This window comes from Triticum dicoccoides, chromosome 1A (genome assembly GCF_002162155.2).
Source record: "Triticum dicoccoides isolate Atlit2015 ecotype Zavitan chromosome 1A, WEW_v2.0, whole genome shotgun sequence".
Classification (NCBI taxonomy): domain Eukaryota; kingdom Viridiplantae; phylum Streptophyta; class Magnoliopsida; order Poales; family Poaceae; genus Triticum; species Triticum dicoccoides.
The window spans coordinates 368,531,460-368,537,635 of NC_041380.1; positions in this window are offsets into that span (position 1 = coordinate 368,531,460).

Sequence of the window (6,176 nt, forward strand, 5' to 3'; positions counted from 1 at the left end):
GGTTTTCCATACAAAGCAGGGTCGTTCGAGGAAGATAACTAAAAAATTTAAAAAGTGATTGCTCAAACTTTGGCAACTTAGCTTTTCTGTCATTTGCTTCCTGGTAAGGCAAGTCTTTGCTTGAACGACGCCTGGCCCATACTACCATCTTCTCCTTCCCCCCGGCAAACTTGTGTGCGAGAGAACCTTCTTTTCCTTTAAAAGAAAAAGAAAGAAGAGAAAATAATAATATGGAGCTCTTCAGCTCGTTACTGCTTACCGGATGTAAGTGCTGCACAAAGTGTCAGATAATCACATGCAAGAAAGGAACTAACGCATGAAATGGACAAGTTGTGCGGAGCACATGGGGTTTTACTTATGCACGGGGTCTGCGCCCGGCTTTGTACAAAGGATTACATGCAACAGCGGCAAGACTTGTACAAAAGGTGGTTGCCGGAACGGGTTCCGGCAACCGCGCCTTATGGGAAAAACTTACGAAGATGTTCTATGTTCCAGGAGTTGCTCACTGGAATGCCATCTTCGGTCTCAAGGCGGATAGCGCCAGGCCTTGTGACTCGTTTCACCCGATAAGGGCCTTCCCACTTCGGCGTCAACTTGTTGGAATTCTTGGCGGACTGAACGCGCCGAAGAACAATGTCGCCTTCCTCGAAGCTTCTGGCTTTAACTTTGCGGCTATGATAGCGGCGCAAAGCTTGCTGGTATCGAGCAGCTCGTACAGCAGCCTGACGACGATCTTCCTCGAGGAGCAGCGAGTCTTCTTGCCGCAGCTGTTCTTGCTCAAGCTCATCATAAGCGAGCACTCGAGGTGATCCGTATACGAGTTCCGTGGGGAGAACTGCCTCTGCTCCATAGACTAGAGCAAAAGGTGTCTGGCCAGTGGCTCGATTTGGCGTCGTTCTGATCAACCAAAGAACCACCGGCAGCTCCTCGATCCAGTTCCTTCCGCACTTGTGCAGCCTGTCGAAAGTTCTGGTCTTGAGTCCGTGCAGCACTTCAGCATTTGCCCTCTCTGCTTGACCGTTGCTTCTTGGATGAGCAACAGAAGCGAAGCAGACCTTGGCGCCAAGGTCTTGGACGTACTGCATGAAGGTGCGGCTCGTGAATTGCGTGCCGTTGTCGGTGATGATCCTGTTGGGAATCCCGAAATGGCAAACAATCGACCTGAAGAACTTGACTGCTGACTGTGCTGTCACCTTCCTCACTGGCTGCACTTCCGGCCACTTTGTGAACTTGTCGATTGCGACGTACAAGTACTCAAAGCCCCCGACAGCTCAGGGGAAGGGGCCGAGGATATCGAGCCCCCAGACCGAAAATGGCCAGGATAAAGGGATCGTCTCGAGAGCTTGAGCTGGCTGGTGTATCTGTTTGGAGTGGAACTGGCACGCTTCACACTTGGTTACTTGTGCAGTTGCATCCTGGAGGGCTGTCGGCCAAAAGAAACCATGCCGGAAAGCTTTGCCGGCAAGTGCTCTTGCACCAATGTGGTGGCCACATATGCCTCCATGTATCTCCACCAACAGCTTTTGTCCATCTTCCCGGCGAATACACTTCAATTTCACACCGTTGAGTCTTCTTCTGTACAGTATGCTATCGACAAACTGGTACATACTTGACTGCCGGGCTACTCTTTTCGCTTCTTCTTGCTCTTCAGGAAGTTCTCCTGTCTGAAGGAAATGGACAATCTGCTGTGCCCATGCTGGAGCTTGTGGCTCGACAACAAGGGCTAAAGGCACATCTGCTGCTGCGGGAACGTCCGCTTCTACGGCAAGGGCTTGCGACCCTGCCAGAGCTTGATGTTCCCCGGCAAGCTTGCCAGAGCAAAACTTGTCGGGGGCGTCTGCTTCAACGGAACAAACCATAAGGCTTGCCGGAGCAGACTGCCCCTCAGCATCCTTGGTGTTGATCTCGGGGACTTTCTTGGCGGCGGCTTCGGGGAGCTCTGCCGGAAAGTAGTCACCAGAAACCAACTTCCTCTTCTTGCTTTGTCCAGTTGATGGTGTTACAGATGGTTGAGTCAACTTAAGCACAAAGATTCCTGGTTCCACAGGTAACTTTAGTGCGGCGCACTTTGACAGGCCGTCAGCAATATCATTCTGAGCTCTTGGGATATGCTCCATTTGTAGGCCATCAAAGTGCTCTTCTAGCTTCCTCACTTCATCAACATATGCTTCCATCAACGGACTCTGGTAGTTCTTGTTCACTTGTCAGACGACAAGCTGTGAGTCGCCCTGACAATGAGCTTCTTAATCCCAAGGTCTGCTGCGATTCTGAGACCGGCAAGCAATCCTTCATACTCTGCAGTATTGTTGGTTGCTTGCTCTTTGGGAAAATGCATCTGGACTACGTACTTGAGGTGCTCTCCGGTGGGTGCGACAAGCAGCACACCTGCACCGGTGCCTTGCAGCGAGAAGGCACCATCAAAGTACATCAGCCACTCTTTGCTTGCCTCTTTGACGGGGATGCACGTTTCTGGAATTTCTTCATCTGGGGTTGGCGTCCACTCTGCTATGAACTCTGCCAATGCTCTGCTTTGGATAGTTGAGGTGCTCTCAAACTTGAGGCCAAAGCTTGACAATTCCAGCGCCCACTCGACAATCCTGCCTGTTGCTTCTGGATTTTGCAGTATCCTCTTCAGCGGAAAGCGAGTGACGACTGTGATCTCATGTGCTTGGAAGTAATGGCGCAGCTTTCTCGAGGCCATGAGGAGGCCGAAAAGCAACTTCTGCACACCAGAGTACCTTGATCTAGCCCCCTGCAGAAGGGAACTGACAAAGTAAACTGGGCGCTGCACCATTCTCCTTGGCATCTTATCATGCTCCTGTGCAAACTCATGCTTGTCGGGACCAGAGCTTGTCGGCGAAGCCCCCTGCTTGTCGTCGGATGGGCCTGCCGTGGTTGCTGGCTCATCATCCATCTCCCTCTCCGCCACTAACGCAGCACTAACCACTTGATTGGTTGCCGCTATATACAGCAGCAACTTCTCTTGCGGCTTAGGTGCGACAAGTGTTGCAGTGGAGGACAAGTATCTCTTCAAGTCCTGCAGCGCAGCCTCCGCTTCCGGAGTCCATTTCATTGGACCTGCCTTTTTCAAAATTTTGAAAAATGGCAGGGTGCGCTCAGCAGATCTAGAGATAAACCTGCTGAGAGCATCCACGCAACCGGCAAGCCTTCGTACATCCTTGACGCGCTTTGGTGCTTCGATCTGCTCGATGGCTTTGATCTTGTCGGGATTGGCTTCAATTCCCCGCAGAGACACGAAGAATCCGAGAAGCTTGCCGGAAGGGACTCCAAACACGCACTTCTCGGGGTTAAGCTTGAGGTTGATCTTGCACAGGTTTGCAAATGTCTCATCTAAATCTTGAATCAAGGTCGCTTTGTTCTTGCTCTCGACCACTATGTCATCCATGTAAGCTTCCACATTTCTGTGTATTTGTGGCTCAAAAGCATGGTGGACTACCCTTGCGAATGTTGAACCAGCATTCTTCAAACCGAAAGGCATCCGTACGAAGCAGTACGTGCCACACGGGGTGATAAATGCGGTTTTCTCTTCATCTTCTTCTGCCATGAAGATCTGATGGTATCCTGAGTATGCATCAAGAAATGAAAGCAAATCACATCCGGCTGTGGAGTCAACAATCTGGTCAATACGCGGCAAGGGAAATGGGTCTTTGGGGCAAGCTTTATTAACATCAGTGAAGTCAATACAAAGTCTCCATTTCCCGTTAGCTTTGCGCACAACAACAGGATTGGCCAACCACGTGGGATGGAGTACTCCTCTGACAAGGCCTGCTGCTTCCAACTTCTTGATTTCTTCTGCGATGAATTCTTGGCGCTCTACTGCCTGCTTCCTGACTCTCTGCTTGAAGGGCCGCGCATGAGGACAGACGGCAAGGTGGTGCTCAATCACTTTCCTGGGAACACCGGGGATATCAGATGGTTGCCATGCAAACACGTTGACATTCGCCCGCAGGAAAGCAACGAGCGCGCTTTACTATTTGGGGTCAAGAGTGGCGCTGATGGTGAAGGTTCCACCAGTGCCATCCTCCTTGGTGGACACCTTCTTAGTCTTAGGTGGAGCTGCCATTGCCTTCTTGCACTTGCCGGTGGAGCTCGATGGTGCGTCCTCGACGGTAGCGCAGCACTCCGAAGAGGTGCGCTTGCCGGAGTGGGCATCAGAGCTCTTGCCGGACTTGGTCTCCTTCTTCCCCCCGGGAGCTTCAGCGGCAAGTGTCCTTCGTTCTGCTGCGGCTGCTGCTTCCTGGTAGATCTTGTCGGCACAGATAAGAGCATCCTTCTTGTCGCCAGGGACAGAGATGACACTTATTGGGCCTGGCATTTTCAGTACGTTGTACGCATAGTGAGAGGCTGCCATGAACTTGGCGAGTGCCGGACGGCCAAGGATTCCATTGTAAGGTAATGGAAAGTCGGCAACGTCAAACGTGACCCTCTCAGTCCTGAAGTTCAGCTCACTGCCAAATGTTACCGGCAACGTGATCTTTCCCTTTGGCTTGCTCCTTCCCGGGTTGATTCTTTGAAATGTGCCGGTCTCTTCGAGCTCGCTATCAGGGATCTGGAGCTTCTGGAGCACCACGGAGGAAATCAAGTTCAAACCGGCCCCGCCGTCAACTAGCATCTTAGTGACCTTGAGGTTGCGGATTGTTGGTGAAACCAACATCGGCAAGCACCCGACCGCAGTTATGCGATCCGGGTGGTCCTCAATATCAAAGATGATAGGCGTGCTGGACCATTTCAGAGGCCTGCGTGACTCGACGGGTGGTTCTGCTGCATTAACCTCCCGCATCCTTTGCTTGAGCTGGCGGTGCGAGGCATGCAGAGAAGCACCACCGTCAACGCACAGGACCTCTGTAGCTTTCTGGAACTCCTGCTCATCAGTCTCCTCATCATCCATATCTTCATCGTCGCCGTCATCTTCATCCTTGTCGCGGCCGCGAGGAGGTCTGTCTCCTTGCCGCTGCTTGGCCTTGCTGCGGCGTCCTCCTCGGCCGGGACGTTTCTTGCCAGATCCACTAGCTCCTTCCTGGGCCTTCTCCTTGTCGCGCCGCTCGTATTCAGCCTTCTGTTGCTCAACAAGCTGCTTGACCCTCTTGCAGTTCTGAAGATCATGGCCCTTGGTGCGGTGAATCTTGCAATACTGCTTGTTGGTGCCGTCCTGCTTGTCGGTGACCGCCACCTCCGCGGCAACCTCCTTGCCGGAGTCACCAGCTTTGGCTTCCTTGACGCTGCCACCGTTGCCGGACTTCTCAACAACTAGCACTTCTTTGCCTTTTCTTCTCCTGTTGTTCCGCCGCCGGTTTTTCCTTGTCGGGGCAGCATCTTCGCTGTCAGATCCTCCTGCTCCTATATTTTCTCCGGGGAGTCTCCTCCCTTCCTCAGCACGTGCACACTTGTCGGCCAGTGCATATAACTCACTGACGTCCCTGATCTTGCACATCACCATTTCCTCCCGCATCCTGCGGTTCCGCATGTTCTGATGGAACGAGCTGATCACCGCGGCAGGGTGGACGTCTGGGATGTTGTGCTGCACACTACTGAATCTCTGAATGTACTTGCGCAAGGGCTCTCCTTCCTTCTGGGCGAGCATATGAAGATCACTCTCCTGGCCATGAGGCTTGTGTCCGCCGGTAAAGGCGCCGACAAACTGATGGCACAGATCAGCCCAAGAGGATATGGAGTTGTCCGGCAAGTGCATGAGCCAGGACCTGACATTGGGCTTGAGCACCAGCGGGAAGTAGTTGGCAAGGATCTTGTCATCTCGTCCCCCGGCAGCTTGCACCGCAATAGTGTAAATGCTGAGGAACTCTGACGGATGCGTCTTGCCGTCGTACTTCTCCGGTACATCTGGCTTGAAGTTCTTTGTACTGGGCCACTGGACTTGCCGCAGCTCACGAGTGAACGCAGGACAACCTACCGCGTACGGCAGATCGCCTGGTTCCCCTGGCACATGCATGTCAACAGAGGGCCCAGCGCGCTTGTCGGATTGACGTCGCGCTTCTCTTTGGCGCTCGATGCGGGTTCGAGCGTCTTCTTGTTGTCGATCATGAAGAACTTGGCGCTGATCGCGATGAGCTCGTGGATCCGACGATGCAGTGGAGTCGCTGTCGAGGTGGATCCGGCGAGTCGGCGATCTTGGCCTTCGGGGCGGTGATTGCATGGTA